The sequence below is a fragment of the Uranotaenia lowii genome, chromosome 1, assembly GCF_029784155.1.
Source record: "Uranotaenia lowii strain MFRU-FL chromosome 1, ASM2978415v1, whole genome shotgun sequence".
NCBI lineage: Eukaryota > Metazoa > Arthropoda > Insecta > Diptera > Culicidae > Uranotaenia > Uranotaenia lowii.
Genome location: NC_073691.1, coordinates 94,713,745 through 94,731,634, shown reverse-complemented (window position 1 = coordinate 94,731,634; position 17,890 = coordinate 94,713,745). Strand labels below are relative to the sequence as shown.

General features: G+C 35.0%; 1 protein-coding gene across 1 annotated transcript in view; it reads right to left on the bottom strand.

The window, feature by feature from the left end:
* Window positions 1-1,602, bottom strand: part of LOC129740383 (protein singed) — a 111,244-nt gene extending 109,642 nt beyond the window's left edge. Inside the window, exon 1 of the mRNA XM_055732041.1 lies at window positions 749-1,602. The gene's annotated coding sequence lies outside the window, so the exon portion shown is untranslated. The remainder of the gene's footprint in view (window positions 1-748) is intronic.
* Between the last annotated feature and the right edge of the window lie 16,288 nt (window positions 1,603-17,890).

Sequence of the window (17,890 nt, the reverse complement as noted above, 5' to 3'; positions counted from 1 at the left end):
TAAGTCTACTCATACATTTTGTAGAACTAGTTTTCTAGTTTCTTACTAGGTTAAATGATTGTATTGAAATGGAAAACAAATTCCAATCGTGTTTAAAAGAAATTGTTCTCTCATTTCCATTCCTTTGCATTAGTTTTAGAATTTGTGACATTTCAAGATCAATCCAAGTGATTTTTCACATTAGTTTGTAATACAGATCCTGTTCGATTTTGGCAGATGTGACAAAATTGTGACAAATTTTTTTTTTTTCAAATAACCTATATAATTAAGACATACATTATAACTTTGTTTTAATGTTCTGGAATGTTGTTCAATTATTTAAAAAAAATATCACAAAATAAAAGTTAATTTAAAGTACTCAGTAATAAGTTTAAAAAAAATGTTGACGACCGAAAGGGGTCGGTACCTTCAGTTTCCTATATTCAAGTTTGAACAATCATCGTATTACGATTTTCAGGAAAAACTGCAAAACAGGCGAAACTGCAATCGACTATCTAGACTAGAGACTAAAGAGGACCTCGAGCCCAGCAAATTAGACATGATCAGCACAACCCAGGTGACGACCATTTATGGCCATCGTCATAAGACGATCGCTAACCCTCTAACAATGAGCGTAGTTCCAACTAATGCTTAGAAGAAGGCTGACCAGACCACAACTTTAAACACACCGATCAAAAGCCATCCTCTTGCAGCTCCCTCTAATAGTGGGTTTATTTTTTTTAAACTTATTTTTATATGTAGCACTTACCGGTTTCTATTCTCTTCTTTGCAATATTTTTGTTCCTTCGCTGTCGGGGAATCTGCCGATCGTCGTTCCCCTCGATAATTTTATATGGGAAGCTCCAACGGATATCTGAACTGATCTTCTTTTCCCTGTTGTTAGTGTGTTTCTGTTTTTTTTTGCTGTTCAGTGCCTGCTTCGGTGAATCTCTTTTGGATGGGCCAAATGTACTCGTTCACAGCAATCAAACGCACTCCCGATGATCCGGCCTGCTCGGATGAAATTGATGTCGATCACTTGGCTTATTTTCTACTTACTTCTCTTGCCTACTACGTTTCACTTGCCTGCTTTGTTGTTCACGCAAATGATTTCGTTTCTTTATCGCTTGAACAGTATTTCAGACTTTTTCTTGGCAACTCTCGGTTTAACTGCAGCCTTAAAGGGTATCACTTTTTTCCACCAAATTAAGGATATCTTCTGAAGCTGGCTTAATTAACACTGCCAAAAATCGTTATCAGCTTTCACCCAAAACCACACGTTTCAGCTCGATTTTATGGTAGCTTTCAAAACTCACTAAATAATCCGGTTTTCTGGGATATTTGAAGCGATCGACTTATCGTTACGAATAAAAAATCACAACTTTGATTCACCAACGCGATGCTACTAATTGCAAACACCGGCAAACGATTCGGGCAACAATGGATAACTTATAATGGACACAAAAAAACGACCCGGTATATCACCCAGAGACAGAGAATATAAAAAATGACTCCAAACTTGGCCACGACCTAAACTCCTCACAACGATCTGCTCAACTCGACGGACGAACTGGAAATGAAAACCTCAACGTACTTAGGGTTCGGGGTATCGCCGCCAAGGCAAAAATAATATTGTTCGATGATTAAAAAATGTAGATATATTTAACATGGTTTTCTTGAGTCGTGTGGCCTGGAGCGAGAGCAAATCGAAAGCCCCAGTAAAGTGTCGTAAAACGCGAGTGTGAGCACAATTTTCCTTCCTTCCCACCCAGTCCAGCCAGCGATGATGAAGTAGCAGATCGCGTCTATGCTCAGAGCACAGCGGAGTGTAACGAAACTCTATGCAACCCAAAATCCACCAACACTCACTCGGTCAACACAAACATTAAAAGAGAGAGAGAGAGAATCTGCTGAACATATTCAAGAGCAAAGTCTGTCTGGAGTTTATGCTCATCTTCCGGTGCTTCCTTCATCTTTTGTCCATGGCATGCTCGGTCGAAAAACATAAAACTGCAAGGGGCTAAGTTCACCCCCAGTTAGGCAGCAGCATAAGTTGGAGAGGAAGGAAAACATTAGAGAGAAAGAGCGTGGTAACGTTAGCATGGTAACGCGTGTTGTTGTTGGGAATGAACGACCAAATGCAGGCGGATCCAGAGTGCCTCCAGTAGGGTGGGTGCATACTTAGGAAAAGTTGGCAAGGGGTACTAAAAGTTTCTCATTGGTGGGGGGTGGAGACGGGGCGCTTTTTGACAGCGAATTGTTCGCCTACCATGCCTACGATTACGATTGCCTGTCACAAGGGTCACAAGATGGACGATTCCGTGCATTGGTATAAGAACACACCTAGCTTTACCCGCCTTGGGCGGATCTGCGATGGGTGTTGCAAATGAAGAAAGAAATTATTGAATGTTCATATGAAATGCGAATCTTGCTCATATTTGCTGGCTGAATCCATTAACACCGGCTCTAGGGTCGAGCGCTATGCAAACATCGGTTGGTTCATGTTAAAGCATGCCTCTGAAGGCCATTATCGTTGTCGTTATGCGATCAGGTGAAATAATTAACCAAATGATTTGTACTAACGATTATTCTACCGGATGGGATCTCGGAATTTATGTTTGCAAAAACATGGTTGCAATCAATGTTTATCATTCAATAGTCTTAATTCTTGGTTCATCAATATAACTAATGGGATTTGAGAGTTGAAATCTTGTCTCAAAACTAAAAGAACACATTGAATACAGATCTCAAGTCAAAAAATTCGAAACTTTTTGTTCTCAAATTTTGCTAATTCGTGGGGGATGAAAAAAAAGGTAATACGTATCAGGCTTCCGAAAAGTACCGGCGAACGACAGTATTCTTGCGAATGTCGCACATGCACCTCGATGAAAGCTTCCCGAATATTTCTTCCCCGACAGTTTGAAAAGGAGCGGTCGTGCGATGTACGGCGATGGCTTGTTTTACCTCATGCGAAAGTTTGTTCGTGGGTATGAAAGTTTTTTAAGCTTCGTGACAGTTTTGGGAAAATCTTCGTGACAGTTTTCAATGCGTTGAATTTCGCATGACAGTAAAACCTACTCCGTCCGACTGTAGCCGAGATTCGCTCGGGCTGAGTTGATTTCGAACGAACATATTTTCCTTTTGCTTGAAGCTACTGCGGGTGGTGATCACCCCAATCACCCTCCCCACCCCTTTCCGCCTAACCTGCACCGGCACCACACATCGCGTTACGCCTCGGTCGTATGCTGCTGCTCGGTGTTAATATATGGCTCGTTCGATCTATTCGATCCGTGCAGCAGCGCATACGATCGGGCATGGGTACGGTATGGGCACTACAGTCACCCGTGACAGTCCTGTCACGCCCTGCAACCGACAGTTGGATGAAATTATTTTCGAAACAGGAAGCATGAAGGGATGAAAACTGAACTGTCGGTTGGGTTCGCTAAAGCTTAAAGCACAACATTTTCGGCAACGCATGCTTTGAGCCGATTGTTCAGATACAGCCTGGGTTCTCGCACGTGCGCGATGTAGCCGAAGCGTTTCGATTTGTAACCGACGGTACAGCAGCGAACCGAGTGGTAAGGAAAACCGAGACAGTTTGTTTGGCAAGAAAAAAGCTGTCATAGCAAAGCTGTACTTTTCGGAAGCCTGATACGGATGGCAAAACCTGATTGAAGGAGTAGGCGTGTGTTCAACCGTCAGCACGTGTTTTATTTTCGTGCTGTAGAAATGTTTATCAAAATTTGATGAAAAACTAATATTTTTGAAGATAGAGTTTTCACACAAAAATTTCGTCGACCTCAAATTTCGCTCTACGATTTCGTACTTTTTCTCTCACCGTTAAAATCGTACGTCTCTTGAATAAAAGAACAGCAATCTTGTCTATTCCTATTTGGAATATTCGATTGAAAATAAATATTTTTTAGCTTCAGGTATATAATTCGTTATTGTTATTTTATTGTGAAACTGTTTTTGATAATAATTGTTTTTCTAGATCAAAGAAGAGAATCCAAAACGATGAAGTCTTCTAGGAAAAATTCCAGCTATAAATCAGCTGTTTGAAGTGTCAAGTTGAAATTTAGCTGTGATAAAAGCAGTGATTTTTTCAATTGTCATTATATTATAGCATCCAATTTTAAATAGTTGAACTGATTTCAATTGTCTATCCCGGAACCGTGCAACCACTCTACAACCCTATAAAATATTTCGGTTTTTCAAGGTATCTAAAATCTAAAATTAAAGCGAAAACACTTTGGCTATTCTTCAAGTGACTGTACCACACAACATGATGTTGCGAAGCATAATAAGTTTTAAACTAAAAGTTTTTCTTTTAAGCAACATCTTTGGAAATATTCAGCATTTTTTTACAAAACACCTATGACATCTGGTCAAAGAATAGCTAGAAAATGGAAAATGTTTCGATCCAAAAACGGACTATTATGTTTCTTCGTCTGGGTTTTGGCCGTTTCAACGGTCGAATTTTGGACCGATTCTGATTTTCTCAATCTGGGATATAACCTTCAGTCTGAAATTTCATGAAGTAAACTTTGTCAAAATCGAAAGAAGTCTGCTGATTAGTGTAAATATATAATTCAAGAACGTACAATAACATGGTGGGAAAAAGATTTATGTAAATTTTTGACAGAGTGAATAATTTGCATGCGATTCTAGTTATTCGAGAAAATCACAATAAATCAAATACAGTTGTTAGCAATGTGCGCGAAAAGTGTTTTTGAGCAGTGTCGCGTTAAACCAAACACAGAAGCTGTACACAGAAAAAAAATCTGAATCCTTAAGAGCACTGAAAATGAAAACCTCTTATATTACATGACATAGAACGCGATTTTGTAATGTAAATTTACAAAATCAAAAACAATTGAACCATTGACAGCACTGAAATTGAATCACACTAATTTCACATGACACAGAATATGATTTCCTCATGTAAAATTCTGTCATTTATGATGCTTCTTTTTATTTACATCATATGTGATGCAATTTCACAACTTTTTCCCAGACCCTCAAAATAAATTGAATTCTTAAAAGCACTGAATTAGAAACTTCTTAAAATTACACGACACAGAATGCTATATAAAGACATTGAATTAAAATTCAATAAATATTACATGACACTGAACGTGATAATGCCATATAAAATTTGGACTGTCAAAACCAAACACAAATAAATTCAGTTGAGGCGTGTTTCCGGAGGACTTCGAGAAGCTATAAGACAACTGGTGCGATTCTGGGAGTGACCCAAGTTCCCTAATTGGATATGTAATAAAATCAAATACCAAACCAATACGAGCACGAATAATATATTACTGGGCATATGATCTCGATAACGATGCTATCGGAACAGTTGGAAGAAGAAAAAGTTCAACACCGCATGCAAAGTTTCGTCGCGTTTTAATTCCGCCGACCCGGAATACATTTGCTGAACCGGTAACATCTTCCCATCAGCTTTGGCTGTAGTTGCTTCTTCTGTTTTGCACTTGAAAATGTAAGTTCTTGAGCATTATAAATTTTGTTTGGTTTAATTTTCGTTATTAAAACAATCTTTTGCAGAACAGAACGCAAATTATTGTTTCGAGTGTTGGTTTCCGGATCCAGCTGGAGGATGTGTACTGCAGTCCACTGCCGGTGGTTGTGCTGGAGATAATATCCCAGCAATGAGTTGCGTATTCTGACCACAACTTTCATCAAGGTAAGTTTTTCTTGCCAATCGTCATAATATTCGATAGTGATAGTTTCACATTCCAGCTTTCAGTAGAGCTGTCCCAAGTAATACAATATGGTCCAAAACCAAGGAATATTTAAATAAGGTAGTGTCGAGAGCCATATTGGATTTTTTTTGTGACGTCACAAAAACGAATATATCGAAAATTTATATGCGAATGACAGAAATTTCAAAGAAAAACATGTTTTAGAACGAAAATGAATTCCCATTTCATTTTGATTGTGTTGTAAGACCTCTATTTCACTATGTTATGAAATTTTCTGGTCCTTTGAAGATTGTATTATGTTTTTTTCTCATTTTAATAATGAACGCAATGTCATCTTGAAGCTAAAACGTTCAAAAACGAAGATAAAATCTACTTTAAAAAGGTCTAGCTGGTAGTCATTGAGTGTTCAACTGATTGTCATGATTTTTATCCAATCGGTTTACCATATTCAATTCTTATGTAGAACAATTAACATCAATTGATTATTGTTAACTCGATTTCCTAAAATGCGAATAAATAATGGTGGTTTTATATCAAAGTTTGTTTTTTGATAACTTTTTGTAATACGGATCTTAAACTGCACTGACTTGATCATTTTCATGGAAGACTTTGAACTAATTTTTAAGTTTTTCAAATTTGAGTAGGGAAAATCCATCATTTTTTCGAACTTCGATGGTCTATTTCATACAAAAATTACTCGAAAATCCAACTTTCTCGTACCAATCTTGAAGAGCAAGAATCCTTCTAGAATAACAGGTATTAAAATTGGAACATTTCCAGCAAATTCTTCAAATTATCAATGAAAAAGGCAAATTTCCTAGTAAATTAACAGATTTTTCGTGATTGTGACGTCGCAGTGTGTACTTATACTAAAGCAGGGCTGCCTCGACACTACCTTCTTTAAATATTCCTTGGTCCAAAACAGAAAACATATACGCTGCTTATTTGAGGTGGGCGTTAGCAAAGATATTGTCAAGGTAAGATAATTAATCTATTTAATTTTATTCCATATCCGTTACAGGTTTCCTCCACACATAAAATTTGTGAAACACGAATTAGGCAGACCGGTCTCTACCCCGTGGCGTCGGAAATTGGTGTCCAAGCGTCGAAAATGGGCGAAGCATCTGGAATTAACTTTCAAGGAGGAGGAAGATGGTCGTCCACGGACATTTTAAGGGCAACAAATAATCATCCAGCGAGAGAAAGCCAATGCATGGAACGACTCATTGCCAATAATGCCGGCAATTTCCTCCTCGTGTACCTAGCTTTCTTAAGCCGTTGGGTAAGCTAAGATTCTATGAAGCATTTAATTTTCCAACTGTCGTGATATTTCAAGTGGAGTGAAAATTTGAACTAAATGCAATTAGAACAAGGAAAACTGAGCATCATTATACATGGGGCAAATTATGGTTATTATTCGACAACCATCCAATTTGATTGTTAATGTCTGGTATGAGGAATTTAAAGATGTGTTATTTAGTACATTTTGTAACATAAATTAAATTTTTTGTATAAATAAAATTTCAAAATATTCCTATGTTTCATTATGCGTAGTTTTCAATACGAAAAGCCATATCACAAATTCTTTCATCATTTTCTTACTTTTGAAAAATAATACCAAAAAGGAAGAAAAACGTATTTTACATGCTGCATTGTTGTAAAATTACATCACAAATGATGTAAAAAATGAGAAGCATTAAAAGTGACGGAATTTTCCATGCGAGTTTAAAATTACACGTTTTGCCTTTCTAACAGAAAGGTTTGGTTATCGGTCGATTTGAGAGATCATTAATTATGGGTCTTAGACATACCTTTATAGGTACCTATCGACTCAGCTCGACGAGTTCTGTTGATGTCCGTGGATTTGTATGTGCCATTTTAAAAATGTCAAGAACGTTTTTGCGAAACTGGGCTGCACAATTAAAATGATTTTAGTCTCAAAAGAATGCATTTTTTTTTCTACACAACCCTTTCAAAAACGGGAAAAAAACAAAATAGTTGAAACCGTTTTCTTTACCAAATACATATCATACTTATTATGGCATAAAAAAAAGTTGCTAGTGGCGCCTCGAAGCAGCAGCACTAGCAATCATTTATAAATTGGAGATAATCAAAATAAAAAAACAATATTTATATTAACTCGAGAATTGAACCTAAACCCTTCAGATCCTAAGTTGTAAGCGCTATCCAATTAACCATCGGCACGCTTGATAGAGAGCGGCTCAAACTCAAATAGCTAAAAGGCATTACTAAGACGCACCGTGGTCTGGGCAGTTTCTCAGTCTGCTGGGGCAAATACGGCAACAGTGTTTATATCTTACACTTCTTGCTTTTCAATGCAGCAAATGGCGGATGGGCGTTTCCTTCAGAGTCCGCCATGCCTATAGACATTATAATTTCATTTATGAAATTATAGTGTCTAAAGCCATGCCGGGTGTCAACAAAATGCAGAGCCGTACAGGAAACTGCGTTGGGGGGGGAATTTATATGAAGATCTTATGACCCTCGTTTTTTTTTTACCCGTGTTGAAGAATGAATTTATGTTTTTTTTTTCATTTCTACATACTCATACATAATTTAGATTCAATTTCAGATGCAGAATTCAGATTCAGTTTTCAAATTCAGGATACAGGTTTAGGAATCAGAATTCAGGATTCAAAATTCAGAATTCAAAATTCAGATTCAGAATTCAGATTCAGAATTCAGATTAAGAATTCAGATTCAGAATTCAGATTCAGAATTCAGATTCAGAATTCAGATTCAGAATTCAGATTCAGAATTCAGATTCAGAATTCAGATTCAGAATTCAGATTAAGAATTCAGATTCAGAATTCAGATTCAGAATTCAGATTCAGAATTCAGATTCAGAATTCAGATTCAGAATTCAGATTCAGAATTCAGATTCAGAATTCAGATTCAGAATTCAGATTCAGAATTCAGATTCAGAATTCAGATTCAGAATTCAGATTCAGAATTCAGATTCAGAATTCAGATTCAGAATTCAGATTCAGAATTCAGATTCAGAATTCAGATTCAGAATTCAGATTCAGAATTCAGATTCAGAATTCAGATTCAGAATTCAGATTCAGAATTCAGATTCAGAATTCAGATTCAGAATTCAGATTCAGAATTCAGATTCAGAATTCAGATTCAGAATTCAGATTCAGAATTCAGATTCAGAATTCAGATTCAGAATTCAGATTCAGAATTCAGATTCAGAATTCAGATTCAGAATTCAGATTCAGAATTCAGATTCAGAATTCAGATTCAGAATTCAGATTCAGAATTCAGATTCAGAATTCAGATTCAGAATTCAGATTCAGAATTCAGATTCAGAATTCAGATTCAGAATTCAGATTCAGAATTCAGATCCAGAATTTAGATTCAGAATTCAGATTCAGAATTCAGATTCAGAATTCAGATTCAGAATTCCGATTCAGATTCAGAATTCAGATTCAGAATTCAGATTCAGAATTCAGATTCAGAATTCAGATTCAGAATTCAGATTCAGAATTTAGATTCAGAATTCAGATTCAGAATTCAGATAAAGAATTCAGATTCAGAATTCAGATTCAGAATTCAGATTCAGAATTCAGATTCAGAATTCAGATTCAGAATTCAGATTCAGAATTCAGATTCAGAATTCAGATTCAGAATTCAGATTCAGAATTCAGATTCAGAACTCAGATTCAGAATTCAGATTCAGAATTCAGATTCAGAATTCAGATTCAGAATACAGATTTAGAATTCAAATTCAGAGTTCAAATTCAGAATTCAGATTGAGAATTCAGATTTAGAATTCTGATTAAGAATTTGGATTAAAGATCAACCTGGAATTTGAAATTGGAACTTATATTCAAATATTAGACTAAGTGTTGTAACTCAAAATTCAAACTTTAGAATCAGAATAAGATTTCAGATTTAGTTTACAGAATGAGATTAATCATTTAATAGTCATATTACTTTCCCCTCCTTTTGTGGGAATTTTTCCTCTATGCATGGTTGAGCTCTAAAAAAGGTATCATGCTAGGGCACGCGTCACGGCTATCCATCAATATTGTAGTTGGTTTTACTTATTCAGTAAAAAAAAGCATAAAAAACAGTAAGATTCGAACCGTGACCAGCAACGTGAAAGTTCTGGTTGCTACCACGGCACCATTTCAGCGTGTTATACATCTTGGAAATTCTACTGTTTAAATACCATTCTTTCCATACTTAAAATGAGCTCCTTACATGCCAGTTCGCTTTTCCCCAAAAAAAAAGTATCAGGCATCATTTTTTTATATTGAGATTGGAATTTTTCGTGTTTGAATATCTGAAATCATACTTATATGATTCAGAGGGAAGGAATCTATCATGTATATTCTATATTATTTTATATATTTCCAAATATAATTAAAACTCTGTTAGAAAGGCTCCAATCCACTGTTAAGTGTATTAAATCGGGTTTTTTATTTTAAATGTCGTGTTATATTCAACTAACACTGAAAATTCCATCATATATGATGCTTCTTTTTATTTACATCACATCTTATGTAATTTTACTTTTTTTTTTGGTAGTGTGTAGTAAGCTGCCCTAGGATATGGTTGACGTTGTGTTTCTTGTGTTTGCTCAGTGCGCGTAGCTGGTTCCTGATAGTTTTAAGCAATCAAATAGGTGAATGAGTGTTAAAACATATTTGAAATAGGTAATGGGGAAAATATTATTCAGTGCGTCATTTTTGGCGTCAAAATATTTGCAAAATGTGGAAAATGCGAAACTATATGGTCGCAACCCAAGTAACACAGACCTTACTACCATTTGGATGTTTTATAATGGTTTTATTATGGCTTTTTGTGCAGCTCGTTTTATGACGTTTTAATTATGGTCATGTAAAATGCTTATATTATTGAATCGATCATCTGTTTTCAGATAGTTTTGAAAACGCTCATAAATCTTTCATTAAACATACTTTTTTAGTTATTTAGAAAGATTTAGGAAAGCTATGTTTGAACTATAATAAAACACAAACTTAGAAGTTTGCCCCAAGCTTTCTTTGTTCAGATTAGATAGCACATATTTGAATTGGAAATCCCATTTTTACACATTTTTGATAAGTTCTGTGTGTTGATTTTGAGTTAAAATAATAAAAAAATTATAAAAATCTATGAAAACTTCGAATTACCGGAAGTGGAATGAATAACTCTACAATATGAGTATTGAGTGAAAGGGTTCAAATAGGAGGAACAAAATTTGTTGCTTGACGCCATCATTAATACAAGATGGCGGCTTCCGCTTTTATTTTCATAGCTGTAAATTACTGAAAATCATGAAACCTTCTTAATATTGCTATGAGGTGAAAGTAATAAACGAGCAGAATTCGGATTTCGTTGTCCGTCGCCATCTTAAATTCCAAGATGGCGGCTACCACTCAACTTGAAAATACTGTAAATGACTGAAAATCGCCTCAAACCCTTACAAAATGGGTATTAGATGAAAGAGATGAACCAGTAAAAGTCGAATTTCGTTATTTGGCGCCATCCAAATTCAAGATGGCGGTTTCCGCTGAACTTTAAAATGTTATAAATGGCTTAAAATTGTATGAAACCCCAACAATATTGGAATTGGGTGAAAGGGTCAATTTTCTCTTTTCGCTTTACTCTGAAATGCTGTAAGTGACTGAAAATCGCATAAAACAACCACAATACAGACCCCGATCGTTTATGGCAACATTCGATTTTGGCAACATCCGATTCTGGCACATGTGCCCCAAATCGAACAAATAACAGAAACAACATTACCTAATAGTTTTCGCTAGAATAGGACCAATACAATATAGACATAATATCATGGTAGACATAATATAATGACATAAATAGCAAATATGGCAAAAAAACAAAAACTATCAACAAAACACGAAATGTGCTAAACATGATAAAATATGTAGTACTAAGTGAAAACAAAGTTGGGAAACAAATGGTTGGATTTTGACAACAACCTTCCACCCAATGCCCATATTGTGGGAGTTCCATGCGGTTTTCAGTGATTAACAGCATTTAAAGGTTTAGTGAAAGCCGCCATCTTGGATTTCGAGATGTACCTGATAGCGAATTTTGACTTCTTCTAGGTTAGCCCTTTAGCCAATACCCATATTGCGGGGTTTCATTTGATTTTTTGACTGACCATCAGACTTGACGAGGCGCATTTATTTTGAGATACTATTTCATACACAGTTTACCTAAAATCTGTTCAAATATTGGTGTTTTGGCTATTAATTTTACCAGATCATATTTCAATAATGCAGTTATCATTCATCAACCATTATTATTATTAATATTTATTAAAGACCCTTTAACAATTGTCATTCGGGTCAAAGAATCAACCATTATGATTGCTGGAAAAAATTTAAAAAAAACTCCGATAGCTCACAGAATCGAAAATAAAAAAAATAGCTAACCTGTTTAATAATAGCTTTTTAAAAGCTTTGATGACCAACAATGATTGGACATGATGACGTTTCTAGGATGGGGCCAAATAGCCTGATTTTGGCTTTATTAGAGTCCAGGTGATGTTATAGAATGCGCTTTAGCTTTTTATGAAGATTAATGCTATGTAATTTGCTATTTACGAGGAATCACCCAACATGCAGACGCTGTTGCTCACATATTCGCACCAGCAATGTTGGCTACTCAATGAATGCTTGACCGAGAGCGGCGTACACTCACGTTCACACAATAGCAGATAGATTAGGTACAATTCATACACGCTCCTTTATATACACTCAAATAGGCATAATGCATACTACACAAATGCTATAGTCCAAACGAAATTTTGCTGACCATAATAAAGCTAAAATTGTTACTTGGGAAGCTATGCGTGAGCGATGAACTGAAACCTAAAATCTCGCGAGAGCTTTCATTACGTCGTATGAAACAAAATGTAAACAAAGTGAAGCTTCGTTTTGGTTCAAAATTTATCCATGATTTTTAAGTAACGTTTACATGAGTAAGTTTGAACTTTTTGGTTTGTATGGGAAAATTCAAATCAAATTTTTTTTTTTCTTCTATGGAACCGAGCCGAGAATGGAACCGAGAATTTATTGTTTTCAAATCCCAAAAGACAAACCCTTGTTAAAAAGCTAATGACATTTTTTCCTAATAAGATACGAAATTACGGTCTTCGACAAAGTTGTTCAGCGGAAAAATTTCTTTTGAATTTTTTAATTGGCAAAAAAAAAGCATGACCAGGCTTGGTTCCACAGAAGAAAAAAAAATGATTTTAATTTTTCGGTAAAAAATATTCAATTTTCCCATACATATGTACCTAAAAGTATAAATTTACTCATGTAAACGTTACTTAAAAATTCTGCAAAAAATCAGGGAGTAGTTTTGAACCAAAACGAAGTTCTTCAGACCCCAGGATTCGAAAAATTCAAAAATGAACTATAATCGACTTAGTCTATTACGACATTTGAATGATCCGACATTTTCTCAAGTTTTGACTGGAATAAAAAATGACAAAAATGAAATTTAGTATTTAAATGGTCCCAACTTCTTTATTGTCTTTGCCTTCTAACAAAGTAAAACAAAATCTTTGTAAATTATGTTTAGATTGTGTAAGACTTTTTTATACTATCACATTAAAAGTTCCGAAAACAATTATTACAAACGTTTATTGCTCAGCAATCAATGTGAAAACCTTCAATTGTGTATTGTGATGCTAAAACGAATAAAATTTCCAATCCATTCCAAAGAGCAGAGCGCGTCCGCCTTTCGGTAGTTTTGGTTCATTGACATTCATCATAAGCAAACATTAAGAAGACGAGAGAAAAAAAATCACTATCACATCACCAGCCAGCCGGCCGACTCACAATCGCTTCCAAATTTGCACCTTTTGTCGGCAAAATCGAATTATTATAAATCTGCACTACCTATCTATGTATGCAGCTATTGGTTATTGGCTGATGGCCATTGATTGCTATCATTAGTTCGGCCCACATCCATATCAACTCAACGCGCCATCGCTTTCGGCGCTAATGGTGAAAAGATGCGGTGTCGTGATTTTTCCGCGTGTCCATCTTTACTAAAAGAGAAAAAAACGCCCGAAAGTGATGGTTAAATTTTTATCGAATCTTCAATGATTCAAAAAACAACAACAAAAAAACCTAACGCCAAGTTAGGATTGGGCCCACGAGATTCGATTTAATTGTTCCGTCCGATGTGCGATATGGTTGGGGTATCTAATTGCACATCGATATGATGGTTTGTTCCACATTTCGACCACGGCTTCGGCTTTTCTCCTGTTGAATATTTATAGTTTTGGAATTGCTTAAAATACAGCACAATAAAGCCAAATTAAATGCACTCGATCATACAACGCAGCGCAAACGCCTTGACCGTTTATTGCTGAGTGCCTGCGTGAATTGCCGTGAGTACAGAAAATAATAGATGGTGCGAGGATAATTCATGATAAAACTTATAAATCTGCTAAAAAAAAGGAAAACACGAAATGCTGCCGAAGGAAAAAAAAGCGGAAGGTAGGTAATCAATTGCACTTTACGGAGCTGTGCAGATGCCAAATGAGTAGAGCCCTACTTCGTCAAAAATAAAAATTCGAAAGACGACTCCCGTTGAGCTGGTTGGGTTTTTCGTGAGTTGATGGCCAGTTTAACAACAGCTTGGACCATTTCGATTTCCCTTAAAATAATGCAATGCTACACATAATCATATGGTGGATGGACGTAGCGCCTCAAGCAGAAATTGGAGATCAGCGTCGACCGATATTTCGTATAAAATAGTAAGATCATACTTGAATACTTTATTCGAAAAAAATATGAAAAACATTCATAATTAATATTCAGAAAACAGAATGAAAACTTTAAAAGTTTTAACCCTCTAGTGCGCAACCACGCCTTCAGACGGGTTATATTAAAATAGTTATAAAACCGGACCGAATAGTTGGTTTTACAATTTTCCTTCACTAAATTATTTAAAATACGTTAACTAATAATCCTTGTTACTGAACACTGTTTGACTAGCATTTGTCAAAAGTAACAGCTAAGAAGAGCTCTAATACATAAGAAAACCTATTTTTCGAAAAATGATCAATTTGGTAGCCTCAGAAATCCTTGGTCAATATGTTTTTGATCTAAAAAAATGGTTGGCAGTAAGATCAATAAGTTACCCCCATTCTGGATTGATTTTTTGAGAAAAAAAATCCTAAGTTAGGAAGGGGAGATAAAACATAAACCCCGTCGAAAGGCGGGGTTGGGAAAGTACGACAAAAATTCGAAAAATATGTACAGTATTTACTTTTCATAAATGGAGGTCGCAGCAAGCCGTGCTCGGGAACGGACCTGATTTTTCTGACGTCGCGTTTTTTCCGCTAAGTTTTTCTTGACAATTTTTTTTGTGCATTTGAAAGTTTCTTAATTTTCGTGCAGTTACAATTTTTGTATAATTTAGGCGTTGAACAGGTTTTGAAGTGATTAATTTAAAATCTCTTAAAATTTTTTAGATAAGAAAGTAAGATTTCAGTGAAGTAATTCAAAATAGCATTCATTTCTGTTTATGTAATTAAAATACCAAAGTGAAGAGGACTTGAGCTACGTCCGAGGACCAACCTGCCCCAACTTTAAGTCCCCAGCTGCCGGTGAGAATAGCTATCTTCTAGGAGCTTTCTACATTAATATCCGGATCAAAAGATACATAAGTGGTTACAATTATGCTTAATTTTATCTCCTCAATTATGATAGATTATATCCTAGATATATGCTAGATATATTTTACATAAATTTTTAATTTACCTGAAACAGATTTTAAGTGGCGGTAACTCAAACAAGGTATGAAATATTTGCTATGAAACATTTCATGAACAAAATTTAATTCAAGCTTGCATACAAGTTTAAGTACCGTAATCCGGGGTAATATTGATCACTTTTTTCAATATTTTTTGATTATTTTTTCTGTAAAGGGAAATGTGACATGTTTTAGATTTTTAAAACTAGTACTGGACTCCTATGAACGTAAAACATGGATTCAGAAATTTATTTGATTTAAAAATCGTTTTCGTCTCTGTTCAGAATTTGATGCTTTGGGGTGACATTGATCAGTCTTTATTCTGACGGTTTTAACACGTTTTCTTGATCATAAAGGATACAAAACACGTTCATAATATTTAAAAATGCTAGTTTATCAATTTAACATTGATTTTTAACGTTTTATTTTCAAAATATTTATTATCGAAAAAGAACTATGATGCTGCCTATATTTAGGGGCAAAAATAATTATAATTGCTAAATAGTTTGAGCTTCAAAATACAAATTAAATTTAACCTTCACACATTCCCCTAGGCCCTCCCACTATTTCCATTTTTATTTTTTTTCTTCAAAGTTGACGATTTGATAGGGTTCCTATCCATTTGTCCAATACGGGCTTACTCTTGGAAAATGTCCTTATTTTTTAAATATCGAAAATTTATCATTAAATGACTATAAAAATAGCCCTATAACTGTTCGTAAACAAAGAAAAAAAGTTGTTCTTTCACATTAAACAACTCGTTTGCTTCTAAAAGCTTTTTGGAATCATCAGGAGAGCTGTTTGTTCGCGAGCCTGGGAAAAATAGATATTTTAAGATTTAGAAATTAGATTTTTTACTAATAGAAAAAAATTTCAAATACGAACCAAATTTTGCCAATTTGATACTTAATTAATAGGCTTTCAAATGTAGTAAACAGTTTTCAAGAATTCAAACTATAGACTGAGTTATTAGTGATAATGTGGAAAAGTTTCTTGTTGGTCAAATTTACCCCGGTGATCAATGTTACCCCGTTTTACGGTACACGAAAAGCTACCAGTCACGCCTCGCAAAAAGCTTTTTAATTTAAAGGCTGTAAATCTGACAAATACCAGCAATAATATCTTTGATTTAATTCAATAATTGTTTTTTTTATTTGCACGCAAAATACAATTTGCTTTTTTATATTACAGACCCCGTTCGATTTTGGCAACATGCCCGTACATTTTGTGTTGCCAAAATCGAATGTTGCCAAAATCGAACGGTTTTTTTTTCACCACTTTTTTCAGTTATTAAAGCCATATTCAGCCATATAAAATTATGGCATCTATAAGATTTCTGCAATGAATTTATCGGAATGTAAACGAAGAAAATCTTTCTAAAAATAAAATATTTAAATTTGCTGTGGGCGGGAGGTTTAACATTTCGATTTTATTTTAGAAAATAGTCACTCCCATGTAAGACACCTTCCCAAGGACTGAATGAAGGAAGTATAACGTGGTATAACCCTGGCTTTAAGAGGCTAAGTGATCGGATTCTATGGACTGTTAAAGTGTTGCTCATTGTTGAATTGTGAATTCTAACGATAATGATCATGCGTAGAAATCACTGTATGAAAAAATAAGGCTATTTTCCTTGATTTTGTTTGTTTTTAGATTTAAAAATTGTATTTTAGAGTTGCGTACTATCAGTTTGAATGGGAGCATTAGCAAAATAAACTCCATTTGACTTGGGAAATACTTAGGGACTTAAATGACTACGTTAGGAAACTTCGGTGACAAATATCAAAGTACCTTATTTTAACAGTTTAGCTAAAATTGTTTTGTGATGTAAGTATTTCTTGTTTTGTTTAATATTTTAGTCATTTCTAAACCAACTTGAAAAAAAATTGTTTTTGTCTATTTCTACATTTTCTCACTGTTGATTATTTTTGTAGTTTTCGACATATTGTCATTTTTTAAATGTTTTGATCGAATTTATGATTTTTGTTTTACTTTTTTTCTGCTTTTTTGCCATTCTTGTCAACTTTTGTGGTTTTTGGTATTTTTTATTTTGTTTTTGTACTATGAATAACTAACATTTTTTGATAGATTTGTTTTCTCCGTGCAATCAATTTACAGGGTGACAAAAAAGTCCTGTCACACTTTTTTTTTGGAGTCGCCTGTAACCTATTCGTTGCCTCTCTCTGGTGCCATCTATATGTCAAATGAATGTGCTAACTTTGCTGCCCACAGTGGCAGAGTTTCGTTTCTGTGCAGTTTGTTTACATTAAGTTGTGAGTGGCAGAGTTGAGAGCAGCTGTTATCGCTGAATATGTGAGAGGCTACAAACCCGGACACATATTCAACAAACACCTAAAACCGCTCTGAATCAACCGGAAATTCGTGTGCCAGACCATAAATCGATACCT